Here is a 21661-nt window from a genome sequence, read left to right on the forward strand (position 1 = left end):
CAAAGTGAGGATTCTTTCTCATTTTAACTTTCCTTATAGTACTACACCTGGTTAATTTAATGCCTTTTTGTTGCATTTTTCTCCAAATTATAGCGCATTGGTGACAAGTAAGATATGTATATTACAGGGGCAAGGACTACAACTACTGCACTGGAAATTTTATTTCAGCACAGACAACAGTTGTGGAGTTACAGTCAAAAATGAGGGAACCCCAATATTTGATCAATAAATCAATAACTACTTGGCTTGAGTTGCTGAATTTTCAGTGCAGTAGTTGTAATCCTTGCCCCTATAATATACATGTCTTACTTTTCACCAATACGCTATAATTTTTGAGAAAATGCAAAAATAGGCACAAAATTGGCCAGGGGTGTAGTACCCTTAAATCGGGCCTCAATTGTCTGAAATTGATAACATTTTATTTTTAAAGAGGGACTATGAATTTAATTCCAATATCATATTATTGAAATTCTCATCAATATTAACTGTATAGTTACTACTAGCTAAAACTACTGTTCTTTGAATGGTACAAAATGCAGATGTTCAATCGAAATACATATTATGCAATATAGGACTGTCCGCATTTTTTTAGGTGGGTAATGTGTATAAAACAAATGAATATCTATTCATTATCATTTGTTTCCCAATTTTAAAACAAGATGTTTTAGAAAAGGAAAACAAATCATACATACAAAAAAAAAATCACATTTTGACCAAAAACACCTTCCAACCCAAAAATCACATTAATTTTGACCAAAAGTCACATTTTTGATTTTTGACCAACAAAAAATCAAATTATTGATCAAAAGCACATTTTAGACCAAAACTAATTTTTGATCAAAAATCACATTTTAAACCAAAATATCACAATGTAAACCAAAATCACATTATAAACCAAACATCACATGAATTGAGTAAAATTACCCGGTGTTGAGTAAGGGGAAAGATTTTACTCTGCTGTTTAGTAAAATTTTGCACAATACCGTACCTGGGCAAATAATAGCATTTTTTGCAAATCATTTATTAGACGAGTGGATTCTATAGTCATTTTGGCTGCTGAAACCGAATCCGGAAAGCTTTTTTGCCGGTTTTTTTGCATAAAATGTATCTACATTGGTTCAGTGGACTTTTTCAAAATGGCCGGCAGTATATTGTGGTAGGGTTAGGGTTAGGGTTAACCGGCCAATATTAAAAGTACATGACCTAAAATTACAGCTATAGGTTAGATGTTCAGAAATTTGGTACTTTGGTAAAATAGTGAGTGAGGGCAAGGCATAGCTAGCCAACTCCCGTGTTAATTGAATGGAGATTTGACCGAAAATTTTGGTAAACGGACCGCTCACTTCTGAAGAATGCCACACGAAAACGGTACAAGCTACATTTAAAGTACTCTCTGTTCGATCATCATGATGAGTTTCTTATATAGTATGCCGAAATGGGGTACTGAAGGTGATTGACAAAGGGTCGTACTTCGCTGATGAGTAAGTGACAGTGAACATGAAAATCAGCGCCCATAACCCAAGTTAGTAGCTAGTTAGCGGAGACCGTCGCGGGATTGATTATTGAAGTGCCTTATTTTATAGATATACGCACGATTTAGGGCAAGAAAAAAAACCCGGGACACTTTTGGAGACATTATCATCATCATCATCATCATCATCATCATCATCATCATCATCATCATCACTTTCTACATTTTTTTTAAACAACATACTGTTTTAATAAGATTTTTTTCAGAAAATGCATGTAACTATAATTATTGTTTAGAGCGTGATGAAATAAAACATCACGATTTTCATCACAAAACAAATATAATGCATAAGAAATCGTTTGTTTTAGAGCGTGATGATGAAATAAAACATCACGGTTTTCATCACGAAACAAAGTAATACATAAGAAATCAATTTTTCGTGAGTGATGAAATAAAACATCACGATTTTCATCACGAAACAAAGTAATACATAAGAAATCGTTTGTTTTAGAGCGTGATGAAATGAAAATTGAAAGTGTTATACAACTCCCGGATACATCTTAAAAAACAAATTTCCATCTCATGATTGAATAGGAAGTTTGGTCAAACAGAGTATAAGGCATGATATTGATAATAAATTCATAGTCTTAGGAAGCAAAAACATTTAAAATTTCAACCATTTACTAGAAACATTTTACCTTCATTTGTAAATATTTATAAAAACGAAATATTTGGAGCAAACATATATGAATAGAAATTTACAGATCTGAAACATACTTATGAGACCTACCTAGAAACAAAAATTCAGCTTTGGTACTCAACTCCATCATAGTTAGATGGCTCTTGAAAATAGGGAGAAAAACCTGTAATTTCTTGTTTAAGGGTGTTGAATTCGGCAACCATGGCAACAAAATATGCAAAATTTTACTTAGTATATGTGCATATTTTTGGGTCGTACATTACAGACCACTCTAGATGTGTTTATTAGCCTCTAAAACACACCCAGAACAAATTTCATATGACACTTGTGAAAAAACTTGTTGTCATGGTTGCTGAATTCAACACCCTTAGACAAGAAATAGTAGGTTTTCCACCCTATTTTCAAGCTGCCATCTAACTATGATGGAGTTGAGTACCAAAGCTGATTTTTTGTTTCTAGGTAGGTCTCATAAGTATGTTTCAGGGCTGTAAATTTCAATTCATGTTTCAACTGTCAACATGGTCAACCATTGGTCTGAAAGAGGGGGGGTCTCCAGCAAATTTTCACCCGAAGACAACTTCGTATACCGCCCATTCCTCCATTAATGGTTTGATTTGCTCAAACTTGCTTGTGGGCTTAGATATGTACCTATAGACAATGTATGTATGACATTTGAGTCATATGACCACATACTTTTGACACCAGGGGACCCCCAAAATGACAAAATCACACTTGCGGTTGAATAAATGACCAACTTTGGGTGCTCATAACTTAAAAAGGAAAGCAGATATCTGAAATTTAGAGCCAGATTCTCAAAATATGACATAAGGTTAGCTAGAATCCAAGATTGCAGCTTTATATCTGTTCAGAACAAGAAGTTATGAGCCACCAAAGTTGGTAAAAATCACCAATGACACTCGCGAGTGCCAAAAAGGGGGGGGGGTCCGGACCAAAATTCAAAGGGCCATTTCTCAAAAACGACATGGCCTATGAAGCCAAATTTTTGTATGGGTTCATTGTGGCCACAAAAGAATATTCTGATGGAATTTCATCAAAATCTGAGAGGGTCACCTGGGAACTTTTCAGAAATTGGTTGATTTGATATGGACTGACCCTGTTTAAAATTTCAACCATTTACTAGAAACATTTTACCTTCATTTGTAAATATTTATAAAAACGAAATATTTGGAGCAAACATCGTTTTCAAAATATTTTTTCAACTCCAAAATAACATTATGTTTAGAATGATTTGTACAAAGTTTTCAAAATGTTTTTGGAATGTTATAAGAACGTAAAACATTTTAATAACATTTCAATGTCGCATTATATAAAGGTCGTGAAAACATTTTAAAAACGTGATTGTAAATACTTCGACAAACATTTTTTTTCAAAATATTTTTTCAACTCCAAAATAACATTCTGTTTAGAATGATTTGTACCAAGTTTTCAAAAATGTTTTTGGAATGTTATAAAACGTAAAACATTTTAATAACCTTTAAATGTCGCGTTATATAAAGGTCGTGAAAACATTTTAAAAACGTGATTGTAAATACTTGGACAAACATGTTTTTCAAAATATTTTTGCAACTCCAAAATAACATTCTGTTTAGAATGATTTGTACCAAGTTTTCAAAAATGTTTTAGGAATGTTACAAAAACGTTTTTACATTGTTGAGCAACGATAATGCTGTAGGATGTAAAACATATAGCCCTTAAGTTAGGCCAAATAAACAAAATTAACATGTTTCACGTCTTCTTTGTTTCCTTTGTTGAGGTTTCTTCAATTAAATTTGTATTTTGTGAAAGTCAGTTATTTTAACAAAACAAATATTCTTCCTATAGCCTTGCTAATAAACTAGAAACACTTTAGGAATGTTTTGAGATAAATAAGGGGGTCCTATATGTCAGTATAACATATAAAAAGATTTCTCCTCTTTGTGCAGACATAGTGTATGCTAGAATAACTATAATTATGGGTATTCACGATTCTGCTCTAAAAATAAAATGCCCTTTCCTCCACCTTGTTTTGAATAAGTCGGATGTAAAACATGTTGTTTATTATTGAACTTGGCCTTCACTATATAATACATTAAAACATATTAGAAACACTTTGACCAAGTTTCAGGGCAAATTTATGCAAAATAAAAGTACCCCGAACATTTATGCATGGATTTTTAGCAAAATATTGGCAAAAATTATATGTTAATGAGCTTCTCCAGTCATTTTAGCTTATTGACTTGATTGATTATTGATAAAGACAATACGATACAAAGAAAATATAAATTGATGTATTTTGAAAACCGTAGGCCTATGTCCGATTGATTCCAAAGAAAAGGCATATTGATCAGTGTACTTTGGTCTACTCAATTAATCTGTTTAGAGCACTTTTATAATGCCTGCATAACCACCTTAAACAGCTCAAGACACAAAATGTTAGGCAGTAGTCCAGTTTAAATATTATTTTCTTCATGTATTAATTTGTAAGTATTTAGTGGTGGAGGGTTTTATGTAATGTTATTCTTCTATTTTGTACAGAGCGCAGTAAACATACGAACACATTGTTCACCCAATTGTAATTAGGTAATGTAAAACAAAGCTTTAACATAGAACTTATTATGTGTTACAATCAACAATATCATTCGGAATCCGGCAATCGTACTTTCGTTTAATATAAGACATCAAGAATGTAGCAATGGAAACAGGCCTTCCTGTTGAATTGTCAAAATGACAATGGGCTGAGATTGAACGTACCAGCCCAGAGGATGATTTAAGGAAGCCCCATCATGCACTGTAAAAGTGTTATCACTAGAGTTTCAACCAGAGGATGATTTAAGGAAGCCCCATGATGCATTGTAAAAGTGTTATCACTAGAGTTTCAACTGCCACTTTACTTTTCAAATCCCATTGAACTCTGTGCAAAAGATGTTGTTTTAGAATTGCCCGTGTGTCATTATTACTTGGTCGATTTCAGATCTAAAGTGATGTATGCATGAAGGATAATTCACACCTTCTGTAGATAACATAAAATGTGAAATCGACCAACTTTTTGAAGGTGTTTTTATTGTAAATATATCTGTCCAAATTCAAATTTAACCATGCACATGTGTATGCAGTGGGCGGGCAGTGGTGTCATGTTCACTCACACAGCTGTGCTAACCGCAAGACTTGCTGGGAAGTGCTTTTAAAATCATCCTCTGAGTTTCAACTGCCACTATATTTTTCAAATCCCATTGAACTCTGTGCAAAAGATGTTGTTTAAGAATTGTCCGTGTGTCATTATTACTTGGTCGATTTCAGATGTAAAGTGATGTATGCACGAAGGATAAATCACACCTTCTGTAGATAAGATAACATAAAATGTGAAATCGGCCAACTTTTTGAAGGTGTTTTTATTGTAAATATATCTGTCCAAATTCAAATTTAACCATGCACGTGTACGTGTGTATGCAGTGGGCGGGCAGTGGTGTCATGTTCACCCCCACAGCTATGCTAACCGCAAGACTTGCTGGGAAGTGCTTAAATCATCCTCTGGTATACCAGCCGTGGGACGTGCAATATACAGCCTCCCCGTTTTGGGCCCGTGCTCCATAGCCAAAAAAAAAAAAAAAGTATCATTATCACCTTCAAAACATGCGGAATCTTCAATTACATGCTTATGAAGCTTGCATATTTTCAAAAGAATGACACATAGCCATGATTACCATTATCAACTCTATTGTACACCTTTCTGTATTTCTAAAGGGGTGGGGTATGAACGTTTGGACAGTATTTATTGTGGGACATTAGAGCACATAGGAATAGGAAGAATGTCCTTCTGATATCAAATAATTTTGATTTTTTGAAATTCGCAATGTAATACACATTTTATGGCAAATCATTAAAAATTGATATTTGTGATATTTAACAGTACTTGAAGTAAACTTTATAAATCTGATGATTTATACTTAAAGTGTATGTAGGTGGGATGAAAAGCCGACGATCAATCGAAAATTTTGACATTTCGTATTGAAGATATGGATTTTTTTTCCCAAAACACCAAAAAAAATAGGTCTTTTTGGGGAAAAATCCATATCTTCAATATGAAAGGTCAAAATTTTCAATTGACCGTCGGCTTTTCCTCCCTGCTACATACACTTTAAGAATATATCATTACATTTATAAAATTTATTTCGAGGACTGTTATATATCAAAAATTTGAAAAATATCAAATTTTAATAATTTGTCATAAAAATTGTATTATATCGTGAATTTCAAAAAATGAAAATTATTTGATATCAGAAAGACATGCTTCGTATTCAGAATGCAATTCGATATGTCTGAGGTGATCTCATGTCCCACAAAAAATACTATCGAAACGCCATAAACGCTCATTCTAGATCCCTTAATAAGGCAAACAAATTCGTGTACATTCTAATCTTGTTATAACTGTATGACTACAATCATCTCACTTATATTTGCATCCAATTTTGTAAGTATATTTTGTTATTACTATCAATAAACCATCAAGAATTAAACAATAATTGTGTATATGGTATATCTCTGTCTTTGAGTCACATTTGTATACCATATCCAACTTGAACCTCGGGGAGGGGGGGCACTCAATTTTGGAAGTGACGGGTATGTGCCTACCGGAGTCGCGAAGTAGGGGCATATCGGGTACAAAGCGTTATTTTTAAAACTACGGGGGTCATTGGGTACAAACAAAATAAAAAAGGGGGTCATCGAGTATAAGATTTAAAGAAAGGGTCATCGGGTAGAAAATTGTGACAAAATGTAGCAAAATTTTGAAACTTTCGGCATAATTGTGAAAAAATGAAGCAAAATTGGCCAGTTTCTGCATTGTTTAGTTGCATTTAGATGATGCTATTATAGAAAAAAGGGGGTTATGGGTAGCCGCAACCAAAGAAAGGGGTTCATTGGGTAGCCGCAACTAAAAAAAAAAAAAAAAAGGGGGGGGGGTCATCGGGTATGGATTGTAAAGTCCATTTTATCACGTTAAAATTGGGAAAATTCTCCCGCGAATTGATGGCTGAACTACATTCTAAAAATAATAGAATCCAAATTTTATGACTTTGGTCTTGTTGCGATGCATTGCACTTACTATTACATATTTTCTTATGATACCAACAAACAGCAAAATACATAAAAATTAATGAGACTGATTGAGACTCTTTTTATGGTTTTTACAACTCAAGTAAAAATTTGATACGATTGATTCTAAATATACTACAAAAAATAAGGTCTCTCGTCCCAACGCGCAGTCGGGCTTTCTTGTTAGAACGAGGCATTCCCTCATACATTATGTTTAGTCGTGCATTGTGTTTACGCAAGTGTGTCTATGTCCTGTTAAGAAGCATGCTGTTTTCAAAGCCCCATATCGAATTCAGAACTACGTCTACGCCGACTGCGCCAACATAAAACCAAGACCTATAAGCCCTCTATCGAATTGAAAACTACGTCTGCGCCGACTGCGCCAACATAAAACCAAGACCTACACGCAAGTGTGTCTATGTCCTGTTAAGAAGCATGCTGTGTTAGAACGAGGCATTCCCTCATACATTATGTTTAGTCGTGCATTGTGTTTACGCAAGTGTGTCTATGTCCTGTTAAGAAGCATGCTGTTTTCAAAGCCCCATATCGAATTCAGAACTACGTCTACGCCGACTGCGCCAACATAAAACCAAGACCTATAAGCCCTCTATCGAATTCAGAACTACGTCTGCGCCGACTGCGCCAACATAAAACCAAGAATTGCGTGCATATCCTATTTGGACATGGACGCACTTGGTTAATGGCTCATGGTGTGGAACCTTGGACGTACTCAAATAATGAGTTTTCAACTGAACCAACACGCCCTCTCTGTCTGAAATTATTTGTCCAAATACCAGAATCCAAAAAGCCATGTCGTGACTGTAGGGGGATTATTTGTCCAACTACTAGATAGATGGCGCTTCGTTGAAGACACTGCGTCTACGCCGACCAACACCGTCGGGCTGTTTTCAACCAACACACCCTCTCTGTCTGAAATTATTTGTCCAAATACCAAAATCCCAAAAGCCATGTCGTGACTGTAGGGGATTATTTGTCCAACTACTAGATAGATGGCGCTTCGTTGAAGACATTTGTCCAAGAACCAAAATGTAAAAGAAATTATGATGTGACTATAGGGGATTATTTGTCAAAATACAAGAAAATATCAAATTGAGGGGGTTATTCCCTTTGAAGCAGCTCAGGGCTGTGCCCATGGTGTGGTGGGTATTGTGTAGTTATGCCTGAAATCCTCCTGGCCCCCCTCCCCTATAAATAATGAACGGTCCCTAAATGTCGGGTCATATAAAGGGTATAAAAACGGTTTAATAACATTCCAAACATTTTTTTGAAAACTTGATATAAAACACTCTAAACAGAATGTTATTTTGAGGTTGAAAAAATATTTTGCGAAAAAATGTTTGCCCAAAACATTTCCAATAACGTTTTAAAAACGTTATCATAACCTTTATATAACCCGACATTTAAATGTTATTAAAAAAAAAAAAAAAAAACATTTTAAGAACATTTCTTGATTAATTATTTAACATATTCATTATTGTTTAGATTTATACATGGATCGGGTTAAACGGAATCAAGTCAGATGATTGATTTAGTGTCCGTAATTGATTGAAGAGTGAAGACTTGATTGAATGATTGATTGATTCGATTGATTGATAGATAGATTGATTGATAGATAGATTGACTGATTGATTGAATTGTTGTTATTTGGGATGGAAGTACAGTGACATTCAAACATGGTTCATGATGGTTGTATTCGGCGAAATACATCTGTAGACTTGGCAAATACGTCACCTGCTTAATTATCCATATAGGTACATTGAATGGCTGAAATACATGGACTACCTAATTTCAGCGCAAAATGGCAGTGATGCAAAGATGTTGCTGCTGTGGGGTGAGGCAAGGATCTATCGCAAGTGCTATATATAGCATGGTAAGTGGACAAATACAAATTATAAATAATGATTTATGTTATATTATCATAATTATGACACCCTAGATATAATAAAGTATATACGAGATAATAGAATATGCCGCGTGTGTAAATTAAAACAGATTAAGGGGTGGTGCAACTTTAGGACCTAATTATGTGTACCTCCGATGAATTATGGGAGGGGGGGCAAAGAATTTTGGCAGGCCAAAAGGGTGGGGAAAACATTTTTGGCAAGTCAAAAAAGGGGGGCAAGCGATTTTTGTGCACATATTTTGGCCACCGTTACTATATTAGGCCTACGCCTGTGCACCCCCACAGGACCAAACTAAACCAAATTTTTTAGGTTCCTAAGATGACCTAAAACATAATCAGGATGTTCCCAAAAATATAAACTGGCCCTAAGGGGGGTAAAAGGTCATCGAACTTTGCATAGGGTCAAAATTTCAAACTTGCTCAAATTGTTCATAGCAAAATAGGTCAAGGTCAATAGGCCTCAATGGTAGGGCCTACTTGACCTATTTTGCTGTGTTACCTAGGTAACTAGGTATAACGAAGCAAGATATTATAATCCTATCCTTATTTGATTTGTTTAACTAAAACGAACAATTTGACACCTCTTTTGGCAAAATCGGAGCACTTTGTTGTTTTCGACCCCCTATAGAGGCAAACATGTGACCTTTGACCTTTTTGGTTATAACTCAAGAACAATACGTCCTAGATAGGTCAAACTATACATTTTCTGAATCCTTGTGACTAGGGGAATACATTTTGACCCTATGCAAAGTTCGATGACCTTTTACCCCGGGGCCAGTTTATATTTTTGGGAACATCCTGATTATGTTTTGGGGTCATCTCAGGAACCTAAAAAAGTTGGTTTGGTTTGGTCCTGTAGGGGTGCACAGAAAGTGGTCCTAGCTCCCCGAGTATTAGGAACACGTTCATATTTATGCAAAATGTCCTGTTCGCTGCGCTTGCACTATAATGATAAGACAATTTAAGGTTTTAAATTCGGGTTCACCGAAATCTTGCATGTGTAAAGGGGCCGGGGGTGGGGGGGGCAAAGATTTTTGGCACGTCAAAGGGGGGGGGCAAAGGCCTTGGCATGTCGGGGGGGGGGGTGGGGGCAAGCGATTTTGGCAGACCATATTGAGAATTCACTACCCTGGGGTACATAGTTATTGCACAGCCCCTAATGTTATGTTATGTTATGTTATGTTATGTTATGTTATGTTATGTTATGTTATGTTATGTTATGTTATGTTATGTTATGTTATGTTATGTTATGTTATGTTATGTTATGTTATGTTATGTTATGTTATGTTATGTTATGTTATGTTATGTTAGGGGCCGGCTCTCATTGTCCCAGAGAACATTATATCCGTTTGTCTCCTCCATCTGGAATTATCTCCCTGAGGCTATAATTGTCAACGCTTCTTCCCTGCAGGCCTTCAAATTGACCATTCAGTCCCACCTCCTCTAACCAGTTCGCCGTATTTTATTTTTTGTTTTATTTTATTCTGTCTTGATTATATGTATTTTCTAGTAATGTTCTGATTTTAATGTAAGGGCAATCGTTCAATTTATTATTAATCAATATTGGATCTGCCTGACCTTGTGCCAAATTAAATAAATGAATAAATAAATAAATAAATAAATAAATAAATAAATAAATAAATAAATAAATAAATAAATAAATAAATAAATAAATAAATAAATAAATAAATAAATAAATAAATAAATAAATAAATAAATAAATAAATAAATAAATAAATATTACACGTATATCAATACAGTATAAATTGAACTCGCTACACTGTGTTTCACTTTGCTAACGATCATCAGGCGAATGACTACAAACTACGGAGGTTTTTTCTTCTTCCTGGCAGTGTTGCCATGTCGACATTTGCTTATGAATTCAGTCCGTTTGTTTAACGATCTGTTTGGATCGGCTTTTTTATTATTAAGGATTAAATAAATAAATAAATAAATAAATAAATTAAATAAATAAATAAATAAATAAATAAATAAATAAATAAATAAATAAATAAATAAATAAATAAATAAATAAATAAATAAATAAATAACGGCATAACAATTAAAATGGCAGGACAAATTGGTGGACAGATTCGATATGGTCTATACCCTAAGTTGAGAATGGACCGTCCCACTCGATTTGTGAAAAGGTCGCGAACCCTTTTAGTGGACCCAAGTAACTGCCTAAAATGAGGCAAAATTGAAAAGAAATGGGGATTTAAATTGAACTTTGGAATTTGAAAAGTATAAATCACATTGGGTCTAAGGCTGTGCTAACACTTTACTTTGATCATATCACAATTTTTATTTTTTCTTTTTTTTTTAAAATACAAGAATCTATAAAGCTAATTGAACAGACAGTAACCCTAACCCTAAGGATTTTGCGTCCTAGACTGGCCCCCAGTCTCGGTTCGGTTCCATCTCTGGATAATGTAACAATAAATAATTACATAATGCCCTATGAAAAAAAAAAAAGCCAAAGTCCTGTAACCCCCCCCCCCCTTATTTTCTTCAATGCCAAAACCCATTCCTCTTCATCCACAAATCGACGCCACTATTGTCTGTCCAATTAACTGAAAAAATATCCACTTTCAAAGAAAGTCATGAAAGAAAAGTGTTAACATTCGCTGAGACCTAACGGGATTTTTGTGTTTCCAAAGCATTGAGTGAGAGTGTACCAGAAATTCTATTGAAATTGGAAGGTTTTTCTCAACACCTTAAAAATAACCCGGTAGAAGTACGTTGGGTACCACTATTTTGGAAGGTCTCATTATACAGATTTGTAGGTATTGTGATTTTGGATAGTGAATGGATGAATAGTAAATTAATTATACTCCACAACAAAACATTTTATAAAAATGAAAAATATAATTCAGTTCATAAAATGCAGACACACACCGTCATCATCACTATATCTTCGTGTCAAAATTGCCGTGATAGTACGATGAATCCTCACGTTTTCAACAGCTACGCATGGTGATTTTATTCGAGATAGGCCGAGCGACTTAGGCTAAGCATACAATTTGAGATTTTGAGAGCCTGCCACACTGTTTCTATTCTATGTTTTTACGATTTTCGCATGATCAGTATATGGCTGGCCGTAACCGCCACAACGTACCCATGGTACTGATACTGTCATACTATCACGGTGATCATATTGTTGAATCATGATGCAGTCATGTCTACAGTAGAATTCATCTCGACCTTTGCAGGACTTAACCCCATTAAAAGCTATTAAACCAAGATAACACTCATTGAAACAGCTCAACTGATTAAATCGTATCTTCTCTGGCTGTGCACATGTGACTGTTTTCATGTGCGATATCGCAATAAAGTTTGTATTATAGCTTCAGTTGGGTAACCGATTATAAAGGAAACGAAAGGAAACAATGGTATGTGTACTTTTGTTCACGAAATGAGACAATGGCGTGCTTTTTGTAAACCAGCATTCTTGAAAATGAGCAACATAATGATTGTTGACTTAACACGGTTTGGAAATAATTTCTTCATATTTTTGGTGTTATCTGTCGTTTACATATCCTTCCTTAAACACAAAAGTACGACCCTCTCCAAACACCTAAATTAGCTAAAAATTTAGGACATGTTACAAAACTATATTGTCTAGAATTTTAGAAGAGTACTTTTAATATTGGCCGGTTATTTTTCACACAGCGACGTTAACTAGGCAATGTACTATTACCTATAACATTAACTAAAACACCAAAGTACGAATATTTCCAAACATCTAAATTAGCTAAAATTTAGGACATGTTAAAAACTATATTTTCTAGAACTCTAGAAGAGTACTTTTAATATTGGCCGGTTATTTTTCACACAGCGACGTTAACTAGTCATATCCCCATACTTTTAACGTAGGGCTATTTGTAGAGGTCACGCGTCAATGGGAAAGAGCACTGTGTATTGTGTATAGGAAAACGGACAGTAACTGCAGTATGTATGGCCACTACTAGTATATAAAGTAAATCCGAACTGGTTTGCAGTTTGCTGAAGGTCGAATTCCGCAAGGACACCGCGCAAGTTATACAAATTAGCTCCCGGCGATACACTGCAGATCGCAGAACTGTGTGCATAGTTTATCTAGCTATATAGTTATGTACAATACTGTATGAGTTTCTTATGAGTGCATGTCCATGTTGACTTTAAAATAATCATGATGCAGTCATGTCTACAGTAGAATTCACCACGACCTTTGGAGGACTTAAACCCCATTAAAAGCTATTAAACCAAGATAACACTCAATGAAAACAGCTCAACTATGTTACATCAGATCTTCTCTGGTTAAATACACACTGCATTTGTGTCTGTTTTACCTATGCAATGAGCAATGAGCTGGTATTAGAGTTTCAGTTGGGTGAACGATTATAAAGCGAACGCAAGGTAACAATACTGTGGGCTTTTGTTTACGAAATGAGACAATAGTCTGCTTATTGTTAACCAGCGTTCTTGAAAATGAGAAGCTTAATGACTTAACACGGTTTAGAAATAATTTCTTCATATTTGTTGGTGTTATCTGTCGTTTACATATCCTTCCTAAAACACTAAAGTACCAATATTTCCAAACACCTAAATTAGCTAAAAATTTAGGACATGTTACAAAACTATATTTTCTAGAATTTCAGAGAATACTTTAAATATTGGCCGGTTATTTTTACACAGTGACGTCAACTAGGCAATGGCCTATACTTCTAACATACACTATTTGTAGAGGTCACGCGTCAATGGTGATCGCACTGAGTATTGTGTATAGGAAAACGGACAGTAACTACAGTATGTATGGCCACTACTAGTATATAAAGTAAATCCGAACTGGTTTGCAGTTTGCTGAAGGTCGAATTCCGCAAGGACACCGCGCAAGTTATACAAATTAGCTCCCGGCGATACACTGCAGATCGCAGAACTGTGTGCATAGTTTATCTAGCTATATAGTTATGTACAATACTGTATGAGTTTCTTATGAGTGCATGTCCATCTTAATAATAAGTCAGTTCGTACTTTTCATAAACTACTTTTTGAATCATAACTTTCGTGACCGAGGATATCTTGCAACTACGTGACGCTCGTCTGGCAAATTCTTAATGAATAAATTCGCTTCACGTAATGAGTAAGTCGTACTTAATTGGTCAGTTTTACCTCCGAGTAATGAAAAACTCTAACATGATCATGATTGGTCAATTTGGCTCCACGGAGCAAAAAGTCAGCTACGCGTAGCAGCTCCACGTTGTGGCGGTTGCGGCCTACCATATCAGTATCCAATATGATATTTCTATTGCAAGAAAATTTTATTTGTTGTCAGGTTTTATCTTAAATACACTAACTGGAAATTAAATACACTAATTAGTGAGGACCGGTATTTTGCTGTGGATATATTTAACTGCAATTTGCGGGTAAAAAATTTGAAATCCTGGGTAAAAATTGTGATCATATTTAACTCTTTGAGAAAATAATAATATAATAAAGGAATGCATGTAAAATCCAGCTGCGATACAATGTACATTATTGACACACTATCACTCTCTTTATCTACGGCAATAATAGAATATCGATTTCAATCGAATTGAACACATTGCTCAGTTTTGAGTTTGTAGTTGACTACTAAGCGACCTAAGCGATCGATTGCTAGCCAATCAGATAGAACTCCTTTTCTTGCGTTCGGTGAAATACCACTCGCCCGTCGCTCACCAACGGAGTATTAAATTTATATTTATCGTATAGGACGTCTGTGAAGGCCGTAAACGCAAACTGGACGGGAACGCAAACTCTATACAAAATTCCCACTCCAAAGAGTATACTGCCCTCTTTCTTAGGCAGTTCGTTTTAAGTTCAATAGAAGGCATTGTTATGAGAATTCACTGCATGATCAGCAGGTCAATACACCATCTTGTGGTTTGTGCAGTATTGTGTGCTCGGATGGTGTGTTTTTTACGGTTAGGTGGTGCAATAATTATGTGTACCCTGAGGGGGCCAAAAACGCTTGCCCCCCCTTGGCCATGCCAAAAATCTTTGCCCCCCCTTTCGACGTGCCAAAAACCTTTTGCCCCCCCTTTTTGACGTGCCAAAAATCTTTGCCCCCCTAACACATGCAAGATTTTGGGGAACCCGAATTTAAAACCTTAAATTGTTTTATCATATAATGCGAGTGCAGCGAGCAGGAAATTTTGCATATTTGAATGTGTTCCTAACGTTTTCCTATGCCTTTTTAGGGCGTAATGTAGAAACGGTACCCAAAATATCTGTGCCAAAAATTGCTTGCCCCCCCTTTCGACCTGCCAAAATCGCTTGACCCCCTTTGACCTGCCAAAAATGCTTGTCCCCCTTCTGGCCTGCCAAAAATCTTTGCCCCCTATAATTCACCCCGGGGTACACATAATTATTGCACCACCCTTAGATCGTTACGAGACGAATATACCTCGTCTCAGGATCGTTACATCAAGACTTTCAGGTGTCGTATTCAGCACAGATCTTCTGAAAATAGGGAAGTCTCGCAAATTGGCCCCAGTATGGCTCATATACCCAGTGGCGGCGCCAAGGGGGAAGGGTCCTTTGTCGTCAGTCCCCCCCCCCCCGGCAAAAAACACAGAAAACACACTATTTTGCCCCTAAATTCGCCGAAGTTTAAGATAAGATTCCGATTTTGCCCTAAGAAATAATACCCCGCCCCATACACATCCACCAATTTCTGCTTAATTATATTAACCCGGAACTCGTATTGCAATAATACATAGTGATTTGGTGTACGGCGCCCTTCATAATACGACCTTAACTGAATAATATCCATCATGTCCATTAAATCAGTATGATTGCATCTTATATTCTCTTTACCCGATAAAGTTTGCGTTTCCGTCGTCAAAGACCGAACTCGCAAACTGGTTTGCGAGTTCGTGCTGTTTGCGAAGGCAGCCGTAACAGACGTCGACACTGTGAGACAGTGAATTGGCATATTTATTCTTAGGGTCTTTTTATCTTTTCAGTTTCCGTAACTCTATTGTTCAGATACGAAAACGCAAGGGATTCAGTAAGTTTACTGTGATCTGATTTCATTGTTAACTCTGAAGTACCAATCAGCTTATTTCAATAGAGATGATTGCCTGTGTCAATATTAAAAGGCTGGAGTGGAGATAAAAGAGTATGGAAAACCGATGTCTGACCGGTGTTTTAATGGTCTAGCGCCCTCTCGTGTTTCACACTGTTTATCAATTTAAAAATTGATTCACATTATTATCATGATTATGACACGTTGAAAATCACAAAAGATCCGCTTATAAGCATGTCGCACCCCAGTGCACCTGTGCAGGGCCGCAGTTTCGCCCTGCCCTCGTATCAATGTCTATCTCCCTATTTTGCTTCATCCCCCCGCTCTCCGAATGATCAGTCTCCCCACTCTCTACCCGTTTCCTTCTCTCTCCTCTCGAGTTCTTCTCTTTCTTGTCTTTCCGTCTATCCCTCTCCTTTCTTTCTTCCTCACCCCTCCTACTCTCACTTGTTCAGTCTCAAGTATCCCCTCCCTCCCCCCCCCTTCCTTGCGAAATTTATCAGTATGATCCATGACTGAAAATAAGCTCTGCAAAAATAAACATTTAAAATAAACCCGAGCCTTGCATATAGACCCAACCGATTAGCTTGCCATTGGTACGAATGAATAGAATACATTATCTTTGCTCCAATGCATATTTTTTGTATTGCATTTCAATATCAAACATGATTACCAAATCACCACTTGTACGCGCCTCATTGGGAGATATTTGAGTATTTTAGACGCTCGTTTCATCGCCAATTTGCTTATAACTTGGCAACATGGTCAGTATATATTTCACTGCAAAACTATTTTAAAGAGCCACTTACGTCTAGGCGTAAGTGCATATACACCAAACACAAGTCAATTGAAGACGTACAATTCCCGCGAATTTAGGACCGTAAAATTTAGACTCTTCTTTTGTCTAGATTAGCACCCAACCGCACATCTCAAGGATTTATGTAAAAAATCGATATAACTTACCAAAACGAAAACTGAAATTCACGAGCTTCAAATTTTCAGTAACTAACAAAAGGCTAGAATAAAAGACTGGTCACACCTGGGAGACTACCACTTCAGAATAACAATGACTTACAAAAACTATTACGGTTACGGAAACAGAAACTGAAAAGATAAAACGACGGAAACTACACATTTATGTATTCTCTCAGTCAGGGTTGTTCCATCTAGTTCACTTACCCATTTCTCACATCTGTCAAAGGGGACACCCTCACGACATCCCTATTGGATTGTGGGCCTTTGATTCCCAGTCAATTTTCTCCGCGTAGAACACATCAATTTGCATTAATTTTCCTTTTGTAATTTATTGGGAGCGTATTCCCTGATAAGAAATCAAACTTTCTAAATTGTTTCACAAAGAGGTATATTTATCATATGACATGTTTTGTGATAGCCCCTGTGTCTGAGGGCACAAGATGGAACAGCCGAATCTATCGCGAGAGACCGACAGAATGTAAAATACCTTATGTAATAACCATACCCATACATGTATGTAAGGAGGAGCACAAAGTTACCATTAGAGAATGAATTTGATAATTACAAACACTCGCTGAGCAGCAAGACCTTCCCTCTAAGCTTTTAATCCGATAAGCTGATTATCTATTTGTTTTCATGAATTGGAAGACATTCTTTGATGTATTTCTGAGCTCAATCATCTGAAATAACTGGAGCGTGAACCGCCCAGGCTGGTGGCTCAGCATAGTATTTTATTAAGGGCGTACTACACCCATGTATTGGTTTGATTGGTCTAAAAAAATATTTTTTCATTTATAGCTAGGCAATATATGCACGGATCATGTGAAATAAAGAAAAAAATAAAATAATAATAAAAAAAGGTGCCTTTAAACCATTGTATAGTAAGTCATTTTAGCCCTATATATTTTTTGTTTACATGTATCCTGGTAACTCAGATGCGTGTTTCATAACAAACCATAAATTGTCCATAATTTATTCTTTTCAACATGTTCAAGAGCTTTCAAGTAGGGGGCATGAATAGAATACATTAAATCCTTTGTTATACCATCTATAGAAATGTACTCACTGATTATAACACTGAATAAATTAAATGAGGCCTAATCTCTTCCACATAGACAATTTAATAGTACACCATGTATTTATCTTCTATAAATGTGGTGTTAGGAAAAGAGATTAAAAAGGCTATAAGGTCATCAAAGGTCAGGTTATAGGTCAATTGGTTCAGGTCAAATTCAGGCATCAACATGTGGTAGTCTGTGATATTATACATGTCATAATGAGGCATCAATTTTGATATTTTGTCTGTTACTGGATATATAATGGAAATATGTGAGGTGGATATACTAAAATACCTTGGGATGTAAATGGTGAGTACAATTTAGATTGCCTAGTTGAGATGAATTGGGCAAATAAATATAAAATAGTTACCAAAATCACAAAAATTAAGCTTACGGGAAATTACCTAATATGGTGGTATGGGTGACAAAAAATACATTTTTTTTTCAATATTGCTGTAGTGTGGTTGTGGTAACCTGTTACCTATGGCTTAATTAAGTTTCAGTGAAATAGTGTCGCAAGTTCAAAATACAAAATATAGCTCAACATTGAAAATAGAAGCATTTTCACCGGTTCGTTTTTTGATAGTTGTGGAGCACCAAGTTCATGAAGTCATAAAAGAGATCAGGGACCGCTTATTCCCATTTTACATATCAACATTATTTCCCTAATGTGTTAGCAACACATATCCAAAATTTTAACGAAATCCGTTGATAGTAAGCTTTCCAAAATGAAGTGAATTTAAAACATCAGTGATGTACCACCTTTTGGCTTATATCATTAGAAGCATGTACGCTTCATTGATACTGATGCCACCAATTGAACGAGAAGATTTGCCCCTTCATTTTGCATACCACTTTGTCCAATTTCTTTTTCTCATTTCTTCACAAAATGCAAAAAAATGCAAAAAAAAATGCATGGGTGTAGTACCCCCTTAACAGAAGGATTTCTCCAAATTCATTTCCTAATGCTATACACTATAGGATGAGCTGCAATGCATATTGCATACTGCATGGTCCAGTGTGCACTTTGTATCTTTTTCACTGAGTTTCATGAATTAGAAAGTTCCATGAAAGATGTTTTAGATATTTTTATACAGTATTTATTAAAATTATGCATAATTAATTATCAAGACCTAACCTGTTTATTTCATCAATGCTAACAATAATATGATTATGCTAATCATTTCACCTAAATAATAATTATGGTGGATATGTAGGATACATAACAGATGACTTATCTGACAGCCCAATTTTAGAAAGGCAAGAAAGTGACGTCAACCAATTTCAAATCAAATTTTAGATCTATTTTGACATTTTTAGGTATAATCAGTTCACATTTAACATGGATTTAATTACATGGACTCGGACCGGACTCGGCTTGGAGTCTGAGTCCTTTGTGTCCGAGTCCGAGCCGAGCCGCGTCTTTTTATGTCCGAGTCCGAGCCGAGTCAGAGTCCGATAAAACATGAAAAAGTGGACTCGAGTCCGAGTCCGGACTCGAACGATACATCACTGATACAAGTTATAAGTTGCCAGCATTAAATATCATCCACTTTTGTTGAAGAAAACTGCCGAAATCTACTTCTCTAAGCTAAGGAGTAGAAATTAAACAGGATTAGTTAGGGAACAAACCAAAAGATCGATGACGTCCTATAAACTAGTTTCGTTTCTCAACCGAACCCCTACCTCCCTGCCAGAAACGTAATAAAGAAATGTTGAAAATTTTGACATACTAATAATAATGACACATTCTTCAGACCGATGTTTTTGTACAAACGTAATCGAGTATTTTTACCCCCTCCCCCCTAAACGAAACTAGTTTCGTTTATAGGACGTCATCGATCTTTTGGTTTGTTCCCTTAATGTGTTTACATAGTATGTCATTGCATTTGCAATTTCTAGTATCTGTGAGCAACCTGCATTTTGTATTTTACACTAGGATATTTTTCAATAAAGCATCAATCCGGGGCATCAATATCTGCTGACAAGTTTGATTCGCACGAAAATGTCATCATCTTGAATCTACCGTCGACTTTCATTCGTTGCATCTGGGGAATATCTGGGGCTACTGTAACCCTGAGATAGTCAATTTCACTAAGTAGTTCTTTTTTCTTCCAAAATGATAAAATAGTTATTGCAATCATTATAAGCTATTATATTATATTTCTGCTCCTTTTTAGTTGAGCACTTTATCTGTAGTGATGGTTTCATCTAAGTTTACTCTTGTTGTATTGCAATAATTGTGAAAAGTTCCCAATACATTTGGACGCGAAAAACACTGGAAATTTGCAAAGAAATAACGTACATCATAAACTTCACTTCTATCACTCGAAATATCTCGCACTTTTGGATCAGGACAGGAGTTCGGCCTCAAGAGTTAGTCTCCTACGCAGTCAGGTTGGTTACGCTCCTTGTGCACAGGTAGTTTAGCGTGAGAATGAAAGAGCATCAAAAGGAATCGGATAAGTTAGCGACAAGAAAATTTACCCGAGAGGTAAGGAAGGACTCAGTTGATTGAGGAAATAGGCATAGTCAGCAATTACAGACCATGTTTCACAACAAAACCATGTCATTATTGGGGAAGGGCAAAAGTCGTGGATAAAGACTCATGTAAACAAACGCGATGGATCAGAGAGGCCATGTGCATCAGAAAGCGGGGGGGGGGGCAACGTCATCAATCGCGATGAAGGAACTTATTCTCTGAGTCATCTATACGATCAGCTACTGCAAACAACTACACCGTTAGAACACTGTTTAAAATTTTGCTGTTTAAAAGAATGTTGTTCAGAAAAGTAAACAGAGTTGTTCAAAATCAAAAAATTGGAGCTTGATTGTTTTAAACAACAACAAATGAAAAGGCAAAATAATCAATTTAAACAGAGTTGTTTAAAAAATGCTAATTTACCGCCACATCGGCATTTTAAACATCGAGTTGTTTAATATTATTTGCATAATCCAAGATGGCCGTTTTGACAAGCATGCATGTGTGGAGAGAAGCGAAGGAATTTTATTGAACTTTATACAGCAAGTGTACAAGTTTTAGGCCTGTATCGCTCTCTATTTATGTAAATGTTTGCTGTGCACAAACTGGAAGCAATTTTGTGATCCACATGTGGTTAAAAAATTGATACTATGCCTGTAAGCTTACTGTGTTGTAAGATACAGTATGCTTGTACAGGTAAGCTTATAGTTAACATCAGCAATATTATGCTCAGTTTTTTTTTTTTTTTTATCACAAAATCACATTCAGTTTTAGCAGCAGCATGTATACATAGAATAGCGAACGATTTCAATGTAAAACGTGTACACATACAAGTAAAATGTTTGATAAAACGTAAACAACATTCAGTGAATAAAAACATATTTTTAAACAACCTTCTTTAAACAACTG

The sequence above is a fragment of the Amphiura filiformis genome, unplaced genomic scaffold, assembly GCF_039555335.1.
Source record: "Amphiura filiformis unplaced genomic scaffold, Afil_fr2py scaffold_84, whole genome shotgun sequence".
Taxonomy (NCBI): domain Eukaryota; kingdom Metazoa; phylum Echinodermata; class Ophiuroidea; order Amphilepidida; family Amphiuridae; genus Amphiura; species Amphiura filiformis.